Genomic DNA, 13752 nt, shown 5'->3' on the forward strand with positions numbered 1-13752 from the left:
ACTACCAGTTACCTCTCAATTCACCAGCTGCCCCTGGAAAAACTCTGATTTCTAAAATTTCAGAGAACAGTTTGGTTGATTTTTGTCAAAAATTTGACCCTTATTTGCAGCTGGGCAAAAGTAAATACACGACCACTTCTTAGTCTTTATCCTTTTCAACTGATGTCTCCTGTTTTGTTAGTTTTGATTCTGATTCTTGCTACAGATACCTTCATGTGGTGGTAGCCCAAGATAGGAACCCCTAACCACAATTTCCTTCCTTTGGGCAGAATGTGGGATCAGGACTTCCTTTTTTCTCCTTACAGACCTAATAGTCTTTCAAAAGAATGACTATTAGTTCTATTACCTACACTAAAGCAAACTCATCTAATTAACTGAGAAATTTATAATTACACAGAGACCAGAAAGGGGGGAAGGTGTTACACCATTAGCGCTAAAACCATTAAAGATGAGCAGTTCTTAGGGCTGAACCCACAGAATGTGAGACCCTGTTAAAACTTGAATTACTTTGTATGAGGTAAATGGAAACGGCAAGGGAAAATGACAGATACGTTTATTTCTGAATGTATTACCATCAACTAAAAAGAAACTTTAATGACTAGGTTTATTGAGGTTACATGCAATAATTCTTAAATGTTCTGCAATTAGAAGTTCCTACATTATGAAGGCAATTTAGAGGATTATAGCAAGATGGTAAAACATGACTTCTTCATATACTTATTCTTCATTCAAAAGCCTTTTGTCAGTTCCCTATGTCTTTAAAAAGAAGCCTCATTTCATACATTTTCCTATAAGTCCTCTTTAAACTAATCATTCCAAAATCAAACTCCTTGTGTTTAGATAGATACAGGTAGAAACATTCTTCATGGGTCAGTAAAGATATATGAATAATTTAAACAGAAAAGGGGAGAAAAAGTTGATGGCTCTGACTAGTTAAGAACCCCAAGGAATTCGGTTTCAGTTGGAAAATCTTAAAGCTATTTCAGAATACTTATTAATGAGAATACTTATTATCCATTTTAAGAATCTGCCTTGGCAATCTCTTATTCTTAGTAGCTCTCTCTAATAACTTCCTCATATTATTGCTGTGTGCATAATGATGTTCTTTACTATATCCAAGAGAGTTTTTGATGTTGGAATATGCAATGACTCAAGTTTCACTCTAGCAGCTTGAAAGACTGATAATGAGGTGCTCTTTTTTACATTCATGGTCCCCTTCCAGGCGTGTAATTTCATTTAAAGTTGATATTGTTCTTTTACATTTTTTTCTATTCAATAATGAAATGCAAAACAATGATTGTTCCCCCAAGAACAACTTTTAAGTTTTCTGAGAGCTATGATAAGGACTTTGCAGCAAATTCTCCAAGTATCATTTGAGAATTTTAACACAGTACGCTTGAAAGCTAGACAAAAGGGAAAGTTCTAAATTAAAATGTGTAAATGAAAATGTATTATCTGTCACTAAACCAGTAGTTATCAGTAGTGATTTAGTGGGTGGAAAATAGAATTACAGGAAGAATGTGAAGATCTGGTTGCCTAAAATTGGTGTTGATAGCACTCAATCCAAGCTCAACATTGTAGGAAGAATTACTTAGATCACAAAGACAAGGAAAAGGGTGTTTGAAGATGAAAAGATCAAGAAGAATAAAATACACAATAATAATAATAATAGTAAATAATATTTATGGAGTATTTCTTAAACACCAGACACCATTTTAAACATTTTAAAGTTTTGCCATTTAATATTCAATAACCCATAAAGTTGGTGCTGTTATTACCTTCATTTTAGAATTAGGACCTAGTTGAGTAATTTCTCCAATGTTACATAACTGGGAAGTTGTGAAGCAAATTCTCAAATTTAGGTTTGTTTGACTTTTAGGGCTATAAGGCAGCTTTAATATCAGCTATGTTATTTTTTATTTTAAAAGATCTGATCTTCTCTACCGTTGTCGTTTTGCATGGATGCTGAGCATTCTTTCTTTCTTCAAAAATCACTCCTCTACCTCTGAATGGATAGACAACATAGATAATGTGGCTTTTGTTTTCAGTTATCTGAATTAAAATCACAATGCCTACACTAACAGACTTTGAGGCTATATAGCACATATTTAATTCTATGCCTCATTTTTATATCTGTAAGTAGGGATAATATTAGTGTCTTACCTATAGGGTTTGCATAAGACAAAATGCCAGTCATTATTGCTGCACTGTAGATGAACAACCATAGTTGAAAACAGATACCTGTAGTTGTGATTAGTCAGCTTACTTTAAAAATGATTCACAAAAGAATTTTTTAATCCATTATTTGGCATTTGAATACTACTGCAAAGCAAGAAGAGTTATTGAACAATAGCTATATTTATGGAACTCTCACCATTATAAACTCTTTGTACATATCAGTGAACTTATTTTCAAGATAACCTTTTAAAGTTGCTTGTATTATTCTCATTTTATAGAAGAGGCAACAGGTTATGTAACCTGAACAAGATCACCCACCTATAAAATTATTGAGCCATGATTTAACCTGAGCAGGCTAGTTAAGGAGTCAGAGCTTTCACTCATGATCATTTTTATAGAAAAGTGCTCCTCATTGCATGTATTCATATCATGGAATTTTCTAATTTTCCATAAAATTTTGAGGCATACAGACTCCCTGAAGTCTAGCTATAACTACATCCCATGATAACCTGTTACAGAGAATATTTATCACATATTTAGTGAATAGTCAATGCAAAAATATAAATTACAAGCTTTTGTATAGGAGAAAAATTAATTATAGAAGGATTCAGTGTTTTTTGTCTGTTTTTGTTCTAGAGATTGTACCCAGGGGCACTTAAGCACTGAGCCACATTTCTAGCCCTTTTTATTTTATATTTTTGAGACAGGGTCTTGCTAAATTGCTTAGGGTCTTGGTACATGGCTGAGGATGACTTTGAATTCTCAATCCTCCTGTGTCAGCCTTCCAAGTTGCTGGGATTACAGGCATGCACCATTGTACCATGCTTCAATACTTCGAAACAGAAAATTTTAGAATCCTCAGAATCCTCACACTATTGTCCCTTGCAAGTAAACCATAAACAACCTTTCTGTAGCTGCTTGTAGTAGGACTCTATGGCAGTAATTAGTACCCATTCTTTCCTTTTTCATTTGTTCTGTGACAGGAGATTGAACTGGGGGCTTTGTGCATGCTGTGCAAGCACTGTGCCATTGAGCTATATCCCCAGCCCCCATTCCATCTTTTGAGAAGTATTTTTGATCTCTTCAACTGTGATTCCAGCAAAAGCTGCCGTGTTCTTCCATGACTTTGACATTCTGTGGATATTTGATTAGTCTTAAGTTTTAGGCGGACACTATATTTTACATTTATGTGGTGCTGAGGATTGACCACTCTACCACTGAGCCACAATCTTGATCCTAATCTTCTATGAGAAGAGGAGCTGGCAAACATTTTCTCCCATTCTGTAGGTTCTTTCTTTGAACTTTTAATTGCTTCCCCTTTGCTGTGCAGAAGCTTTTAGGTTGGTTCCATCACATTTATTGATTCTGGGTAACATTTCCTAGGCTGGAGGAATCCTATTAAGGAAGTTGTGCCTGTGCATATATGTTGGTGTGTTGACAGTGTTGTCCTCTAGTAGTTGTAAAGTTTCTGGGCTCATTCTAAGGTTTTTGATCCATTTTGAGTTGCTGTTTCTGCAGGGGAAAGAATTAGGTGTATATTTTTGGTCTTTTACACATATATATGTTTTCCCAGCACCATCCATTAAAGCGGCTGTCTTTTCTCCATTATAATTTTTTGGCACCTTTATCAAGAATTAGTAGACTCTAGCTCTGTGGATTTTTTTTCTGTCAGACTTTATTTTTAATAACTATTTAAATTGCCCCTTGTTGGAGATTGTTTAATTACTACAGATATTTTCACAAAGCACTGTGCTCCTTAAGAGCAGGAATACTGTGTAAGGATTCATAACAGCACAAAACCTGGGACATACTATGTGATCAACCAACCATTGGATTGAGTTGAATTACATCTTCATTTTTTTTGTAGTTTAAACTAAGTTTATTTGCAATAGAATTTATTATTGTATAACAACAAAGTTATTGTAAAACTATTTCTTGGGGTAACCCAGTCCCTCCTCTCTTCTCTATCCCAATGTTTCTTGTTTTTGTGGTACTGGAGATTGAACCAAGGGTGCTCTCCCACTAGGCTACACTCCCAGTGCTTTTTATTATTTTATTTTGAGACACAGTCTTGAACTTGTGATTCTTTTGTCTTAGACTCCCAAGAAGCTAGGATTATAGGAATGCGCCACTGCAGCAGTTTTCTCTCCCAATGTTTTCATGGCAGTAACCACTGTCACTTCTTTATACATGCTGCAATGTCCTTCTGGAGTAGAACAAAACCATAGTTCAAAAACAAAAATCACGTGATAGCAAAGGGCAAGCATTAAATTAAGCACAACTTCCTGCTGCGGTTGGGGGCTATCTCAGTGTTAAAACCAGCACAATAGGTCTGGTCAGTTACTTCTTTGCACCTGTGTTAGCCTTGCTGTAGAATGGATACCCATTTCCTTTAACGCTCAGACACTGGGAAGCTCTGTATATGAGAAATGTATTGCCTGAAAATCTTTTTGGATTGTCTGAAAAATCATATTTTCCAGAACTCCTGGAATACAAGTCTCCTGTATGTTAATTTACTAAGGGCTCCTTGTTTGATCCTTAGCACTAAGCTAGGGGCAAAAAAGGGCAGTGTTTAAATTTAACCAATCAATGTGAAAAAATGAGTTTACACTAAATGGTCTCTACAGAAAACAAAAGTTTCTAATGTTAAAAGAAAACAATAATATTACTATAGATCTAGTGAAAGATGAAACTGAGTGGAAGAATTGCCATTTCAACAAAGTAAATAAGATGATATGATTTAGAATTTTTTCCAAACATTTTTAAATTTTTGATAAACATATACTTAAATACGTATTCATAGATCCATATAAGATACTACATACAGTTATAAAATATATATTACTAGACCTGCCCTCATTAGATATGACCTTGCACTAGGGCTAAACCATAATGTGAACAATTTCAGATCTATAAGATGATGTCATCTATTGTATTTATTATTTGATTTGGTCAATAGTTTCATTTTATTGTATGGTAATACACTATAGCATACCCAGACCTTATCAAGTGTCTAACATAAATTTATATAACTTTTTAGGTATAAAAGGGACTGAATATTAAAACTATAAGAATATTATTAGTATCTGTGGCTCTGTAAGAAAATAATAATGACTGAGATGTATTTATGCATTCATCCACTAATGGTCCAGACAGACCCATCTAACTCATTTGGTCTTCACAATTTTCAAAGATGAGATTTGAGTTGAGCCTGAAAGAATGGAAAGTGTTTTAAATTATTTATTGATGCATTATAATTACAGATAATAATGGTATTCCCTTTCCTTCCCCTCCTTCACCCTCATTATTTATTTTTTATTTTTTGGTAATGGGGATTGAACTCAGGAGCACTTGACCACAAAGCCACATCCCCAGCCCTATTTTGTATTTTATTAGAGACAGGGTCTCACTGAGCTGCTTAGCACCTCACTTTTGCTGAGGCTGGCTTTGAACTTATGATCCTCCTGTCTCAGCCTACGCAGCCACTAGGTAGGCTTCATTTTTTTTTTTTTTAAAGTAGAATGTTCAGTAGTGACTTATAAATATTTTCTTTGGATTGTCTTTTAATTTTCCTGCCATTGTCTTTCACAAAGCAATATTCTAATTTTGATCAAGTCTAAATTATTTATTTTTTCTTTTTTGTATTATGCTTTTAGTGTTGTATTTAAGAACTCTTTTCTTAATTGAAGGTCACAGAGATTTTTCCCCTACAGTTTTCTCTGAAACTTTTACTATTTCACATTTAGATCTGTGATCAATTTTGAGTTAATTTTGGTATAAAGTGAGAGGTATGGGTCATCATTTTCATGTCAGTTTCTAATTATTACTGCACTATTTATTGAAAAGATCATCTTTTCCCATTGAAATATCTTTGAACCTTTGCCAATAATCAATTGATCATATTTTCATGGGTCTATTTCTGGATTCCTTGTTTCATGATCTTTTTGCCTGTGTTTTTACCCACCCTTCACTCACTTTATTACTGTTACTTTTTGATAAGTCTTGAAATCGGACCATATGATTCCTTCAGTTTTGTTCTTTCTTTTCAAAACAGCAATCCTATTTCAAATGAGGACAAAAGCTTTGAACAGACACTTCACCAAAGAATATACATGAATGCATATAAACACACATAATGATACTCAAGGTAATTAGTCATGAGGGAAGTGTAAATTAAATAAAATACCACAATAAAATACCACTGCACACCTACCAAAAAGGCAAAACAAACTCCTTAATTTCTCTCCAACAGTACAAAGTGCTGGTGAAAATCAAGAGCAACTGGAACCATCATGCATTACTGTTGGAAATGTAAAATGATACAGCCACTTCAAAAAGTTCGGCCGTGTCTTATAAAGTTAAATACGCAGTTACCAGAAGGGCCAGCAATCTCACTCCTTAAGTATTTATCCAAGTAAAATGAAAACTTGTGTTCTTACAAGAAAACTTCTGCATGAGTATTTATAGTAATTTTATTCATAACTGCCAAAAATGGAAAATGGTTCTCAAATCGGAAATGAATAAACAATGAAATACTACACTGTGATAAAATGGAAAAAACTAATAATACATTCAATAAAACATAGACAAATGTCAAATGCATTATGCTAAGCGAGAAAAGCCAGACTCAAAAGGCTATATACAGTGTGATTCCATTTACATGACCTTTTGGAAAATGCAAGATTATATTAATGAGGAATATATCAGTGATTGTCAGAGAATGTGTGGGGATGGGATTGACTGTTTTCAAGGTGAAGTTACAAAATTTCTTCAACAAAATTTCCTCATTTTTCTGGAAAGGTTTTGTAAAGTGTTCTTTACTTTGATAGCTCTGATAGTTACATGGCTCTGTATGGTCAAAAGGCATAGAAATGTACACTAAAAAGAGGGATTTTTACTGTATGTAAATTAAATGAATTTAGAGGCATACTATTCTATAACTAGAGGGGAATAGGGAAAGAACTGTGGAGATAATAGTAGTAGGAGATAAATCTGGATAGTTAAAGAGCATGTATATTTGTAAAGGGCTCTAAAATCAAGGTTAAGAAACTAGACATACCTTTAAGCCAAAGCATTTGATTGAAAATGACAGGTAGCCTCACTATTGTCAATTTGTACCACAGAACCCTAGGAGGCAGGTAGTGAAACTAATTAAGAGGTGATAAGAGCTCCACAAATAATTTATAAATTAAAAATTATTTCATTTACTCTGTCTTAATTAATCCTCATAAGAACCAGTGAGGTTAAAATTATTATCTGTAGTTAATAGATTAAAAAAAAAAAAGGAGACTCAGGTCAAGGGATTTGTTTAAGTTCACACTGTATAACTGAAGTTAAGACTTGAAGCTCAGTCACTTGCTTCTTTCCAGCCCTCTTTAAAATTCTCTCACATCATTTCTTAATTTCCCTTTCAGCACTGATCACAATCTATAGGTTGCCTGTTAATTTGTTTTCTTGCTTATTGTCTCTATCTTCCACTTGGCTTCAGGGAAGAACCTCTGTCCCCCAAGTTCCCTATTGTAGCCTCTGAGTCTCTTATCATAATTGAATTCTTCTTTCTACACTGGCAGGGGACCCTTTCTACCAAAGAAGCATGCTGACAATACCCTTTCTTGATTTTTTTTTAACATTAGTAATTATCTGAAGAGGATTTTGTTGTTTTCACATTCATTCTTCCCATTCAGTTTCCTTCAACCTATTCCTATAATATTATAGCAATTCTAATATCATCCCTTTTGGTTTCTTCAATACTTATTGGTTAGATTTTGATGATTATGTAATAATTTTTCAAGTCTTAGTTTCATGGTATATTATGATTCTATTTTTAAAATGTAAAGTTTCTTTTTAAAAAACAAAATTTCCCCTTGTGGTTAATAATTGCTTCATTTTCCATTTGCTGCTTCTCTTGTATGGCTCCCCTTAAAAATCAGAAATATATTACACCTCTCCATGTGGTGACATACATTAGGAAATTTATTAATACTATCGTTTTATTTCCTGGAGAGATCATTCTGGAGACTTTTATTCTGCCTCAATCTGGTTGCTTTTTAGGCTTGCTGTACAGTTGTTATCCTAGAAATTTCCTTCACTATTATTCTGGGTACTCCCCTTTCCTCTCTCCAGTGTTGATTCTATGTCTTCAGGTCCCTTATATTAGTCTCTCCTTTTGATGCAAAATACCTTTTATTACCTTCTTGAGAAACTATCGCATGGGAAGTGAACTTTTTAAAATCTTGTATATCTTCTCAGATTTGTTTGATTTGTTAGCTTTATAGGGAATTCTAGATTGCAAATAATCTCCCCTTGAAATTTAAAGATAATGTCCCATTTTCTTCTGTCTTCCTAAATCACTGTTAGAAGGTCTAATACTAGCAGGCCCTAAGTGAGACTATCTCAAAATAAAAAATAAAAAGGCCTGGGAATGTGGCTCACTGGTTGAGCACCCCTGGGTTCAATCCCTGAAACCAATAAAATAAAATAAAATAAAGACCAATACCATTTTCTATTCTCATGCCTGATCTTTTTTCTGCAATTTTTAAATTTTATCTGAAGATTGTAGTAAATTTTATTTATCTGAACTCTTGGAAATTTTAGAATATCAGTCTCCTCCATTCAATTTATAAGGCACTCATTAGATCCCTTTCAGTCTAAAAACTCAGGTCTTTCCGTATTGTTAAAATATCTTTCTTTGATATTCTGCCTCTCCCCATTAACCTCCTTTTCTCTCTCTTTTGGTTAGATGTTCAATCTTCTTGATTGATCCTTAATTTTCTTTTCTCTCACTTTTTCAACTATTTGTCTTTTTGATATTTTGCATCTTCTCAACTTCAACTTATCATCTGCTATTGGGTTATAAAATGTATTTTTTGATTTACAAAATCTCATTTTTTTCTCTGAATATTATCTTATTCAGTTTTTTTTTTTCCATTCAATATCTATTCTTCTTTCTTGAATGACATCACTCATAGTTCTTTGGACATTTTTTTCTGTTCTCTCCTTTGGTTTCGTTTTTCCTGTTTGTTTTAGTGTCTGGTTTTCATGACTACAGGTTTACTAAAAACTGAAATGTCTCCAGATGACTTTTTATCTTCAAGAATAAGGGAAGCTACCTGCATGTTGGAACTTGTGGATTGACAGACCTCATCATTTTGTGACTCGGCAGGAAATCTGGCCATTTTGGAAGATCCTCCCAGTTCCCAGTAGCCAGAAAAGTATTTTTGTTTGAGCAAGTCAATTTCTCTAGAAAGAAGTACTCCTACAATTTAAGTCCTCTCTGAAGGACATAAACCCCAGACTTCATTATAGAAGCCAAGTAGGAGAAGTCTCAGTTCATTATGTAGATTTTGACTTGTTTCTTTGCTTCAATGTGTGCTAAGGCACCTCATCCCTATACTCAGTCATCTTTATATCTAGAGACCAGAGGTTCTCTAGTTCAACATCACCAGGGAGTAAATCTTATTGTTTCTAGACTGGGGTAGCTGATTTGTTGAGGAAGTGTTTGGATTCTCATCTACTTACTGCATTTATAGATTTTCAACTAATTCTATTGCTTTTAGCTCTTCTCACTCATGCCTAAGGGATCCCTGCAACTTAGATGCCTGGGGATTTAGAGCTGTTTATATTGTGCCAAGGAGTTTGAGGGAGGGCAGAGAGGTAGATTCCCAAGTTTAATACACCATGTTGACCAGATTCTCTGAGCTCTTCTAAACATATGGATTTTTGAAACTCTTTTTAGAACTGCTTAGATAGAATCATTGGGGGTGAATCTGGGAATCTGAATTTTTGAAAAGTCCTCGGATGATTCTGATGACCCTCCACCTGGAAATCCTCTTGCTGGCATATTTAACCATTGCTTTGAAGGCACAATGAAAAGAATGGCTTAAAAGGGACAAGTCTTGAAAGATCTGGGGGCATTTTTGAGAGGATTTGTCTTGAGGAATGTTGTTGGTAGTATTTCTCAATGAAGAGCAGAAGGCCAGGCAAGCAAAGGCACCAGTGTTAGGGTGCAAGGGCACCAATGTTAGAGTGCAAGGACAGTCAGCCTCTGCTTAGGACGGGTGGTTGTGTGATGGCAGTAGTGCATGTGGTATCTAGTTTGAAGACAGAATAGAAGTTTTCTTCCTCAGCTCTATTTTGCCTTTCTTTTTTCCCCTTTATTTTCCTTGTACAGATTTGTAAAGGAAGCCCATATGGCTATTTTAAATTTAGAAAACTAAAGTAACCGAATAAAATATAATGGAAGGAAAGAAAAAGTTCAAAGAAAATTTCAAACAAGACCATTAGTAACAATGTTCATTCGAGAATAATTTTTTAAAACCAAAAGAAATTTATATTCACTAAACAGACACTGCAGTGCGTATAGAATAAAGACAGATAAGATTTCCATACTGCATACCTCATCTGGCTATATCTATTTTAGGAGTAGTATGTGTAAATGGTTAGGTATGAATTGTGGATTAGAGGGCAGAGAGTTCAAAATCAAAGATGTTGACAGAAAGGAGGAAAAAAGGGGGAGGGATAAGTAGGGACTACTGAAGTAAGATGGCATATAGCCAAGAGTTCTCATGAAGTCTGAGAAATTTTTAGCTTTGTGGTTGTGCTGGGGATCAAACCTGGGGCCTTGTGCAGGTTAGGCCCTAGGTAAACATTCTACCACTGAGCTATACTCCTAGCAGAGGAGATTTTTATACTAAATTAAGGAAAGAAAGAGACGGGGTGAGGAATGGGTGGTGATAGCTAAAACTAAAAAACTCAAAAAAATTTTTTATTAGATTTTATGTCTACATTATTGTATTTGTTTGTACATAAGTAATGTTATTAAAACAGACAAAATTTAGTATTTGGGAAAATGGAATATATATTAAGGATTTATTTGTCTACAGCCATAGTAGTACTGTGGCATTTCAAAGCAGTTATAGTACCTGTAAAGCATTAGGAACCACAGAACAAGAATGAAGCACCAAAAGAAGGTTTATTAGCGGTCGGGAGGTCCTGGGTGAGGTTCACCATCTATGAAAGGCTGGGGCAGTCGCAGGCACGAAAGGCAAGAACAATGTTAATTAGGTAAACTGGAGGTAGGAGGGCCTAGGCCATCTAAATTGCAGCTACAGACAGCAGGTTGGCAGAGCCAAGTTTAGGGGGATCATGTTTGTGTGTATTGATCACGGCTGACTGAAATGATGGGAGATTGCTTCCGATGGGGTAGGAACCCTTGGTGGTTTGGGTCCATTGCCATTTCAGCTTCTGATTGGCCATTTCAGGTTTCCTCAGCCAGGTAGAAAGTCTCTGCCCACAGATACCTTGAAAGGGAAGGGGGAAGGGAAGCCTGCTGATCTAACAGTACCTAGTATAGATCTAAAGAAGTGAAAGAAGACAGATCTATTATATTCTATGTTAATAACTTCAACTGAGGTACATATTCCTTCATGACCTGTGGGGATGGTTAGTGTTTTATGAAGCCTATAGATCATCTAGACAGGACATTATTTCTCTTTATTCTTCCATATTCTAAGCTGAGAGACAAATTTTACAGTATTTTTGGAAGCAGGTGAAAAAGTATTTGTTAAATGTGTTGCAATGCAAAGTGATAATTATAGCAGAGAGAAAAATTTAAAACTAGATGTGCTATGATTTTCTCCCTCCGTTTCAAAAATAGAGCATAGATTTTTGCCATATTCATTTACTTTAAGTACATTCATTCAAAATTGCCTTTCCTAGCAAGGCTGGCATATGGTAGATAGTTTTAAGTGAATAGGTGGAACTGAGAAGACTGTTGTAGAACTGGAAAGACTGTTTTCAGATACACAGAGTTCTATTTTCACCGTATTTTTACTTGAAGCTACTTTCTGCAAATTTAACAAATTCACTAACCACATCTTTCTGGATTTAGATTCTTTGTTAAAGGTAGGGAAATCCTAGGATTCTTTGAAAAGGTATATCATGGTGAAGCAATCTTCATAGTTGTATCTGGCTTTCCCAACCATTTAAGGCACAAACTTTCATTTAATTCATTCACATTGACATTACATATTCCTCAACATTTAATGTTGTCAGAAAACTAACTTAAATTTTAAGAAGTTTGCTTACAGAGGTTTAGTTAGTACATTAAACTACAAAATAGATACTAAACATTAAATTTATTATTTTTGGTTCTACTAAAACTTATTGGTAGTTCAGTCAAAAATCATCATCTAATGAGAGACCATTTTAGAAAACACATTAAAAACCCAAACAAACACTGTTATTGCTATTTACCGGTGACGAGTCCTTGCTTCCCGAATGCTGAAGTATAACACCAGAGAAGCATGTCAAGGCAAGTGTAGAGTGGAAAGTGAAAGGCTTTATTAAAGGACAACAGAAAAGACTTCTTCCCGGGAGGAAGAAGGGAACCCGAAAGGCAGAATCCGTGGAAGAGGGAGAGCTTCCCTTTTTTATAGCTAAAGTCTTCTTTTAGTCCTCCCACATTCCTGTCCTTTGTTTCCCTCTGTCCTGCAGTGATAGAGTGCAGGTGGAAAGGCCTAAAGGTGGGAGATAGCTGGACTGGAGGAGTAATCTGGGCAGGAAGGGCCTGGGGTGGTTTGATTAGCATCTCCCTGTTTGCTGGGAGCTGCTTGTTAACAATTCCTTAGGATGGCTTCGGGGCCTTGGGGACATTAACATTTCAATTTCTCCAAGTGCTGCTCTGGTTTCCTGGAATCCAGTCTCAATAATGGTCTCCATTTAGACCCTAACTACACTGCCCTAACTACACTACCCTAACTACACTAACTAGGTATCTTTAAATCTGGCTTCAACACCACCAAAAAAGAAAACAAAACATAAATTGGATTTGGTGTCAGTGGCAGCCTGTAAGCCCAGTGAGTTTGGAGGGTGAGGCTGAAAGATCACAACTTTGAGGCCAGCTTGAACAATTTAACAAGATCCTGTCTCAAAATAAAAAATAAAAAGGGCTGGAGATGTAACTCAGGGGTAGAGTTCCTGTGGGTTCAATTCCCAATAATAAATAGTATGGGAAACAAGTAAATAATAATAATAATAAATGCTTAACTTCCTTGTCTCAATATTCTGGGAACAGGTATTGTTGGGAAAATATGATTAAAAACAATATCTTCCAACCCATAAATCTTCTCACAAGAGTAGTAAAGAAAAATTTTTGATGAAAAAGCATTAAGCCAGAATGTGATCATATCACAGGCAATTAGCTAAGGGACTGCAAAGACAGAAAGAAATCTCATCATTTTTATGTAGCTACACAGAAAGAGTCCATTCCATATTGGCCCTCAAATAAGAGAACTTATTGTCATATAATTTATCTTTTTTACATAGTTGTGGTGATCATCTAACTTAACTAATTAGTCAATTTTCCCAGAGGAAAAGCAAATTTCTTCTATCTTTATTATAGGATCATATTTTCCCAACTCGGAGCAGGACACATACTGAGGTTAAACTCCCACTTTCTCAGGAATAGGGATATAGGGGTGTTACCTCCTTTGATATTTGTGATTTTCCAGGTTCTAGGGAAAGACCTAGCTCATCTTCAAAAGGATTTGCATACATTTCAAAAAGATAAGAAAG

This window comes from Ictidomys tridecemlineatus, chromosome 1 (genome assembly GCF_052094955.1).
Source record: "Ictidomys tridecemlineatus isolate mIctTri1 chromosome 1, mIctTri1.hap1, whole genome shotgun sequence".
Lineage (NCBI taxonomy): Eukaryota > Metazoa > Chordata > Mammalia > Rodentia > Sciuridae > Ictidomys > Ictidomys tridecemlineatus.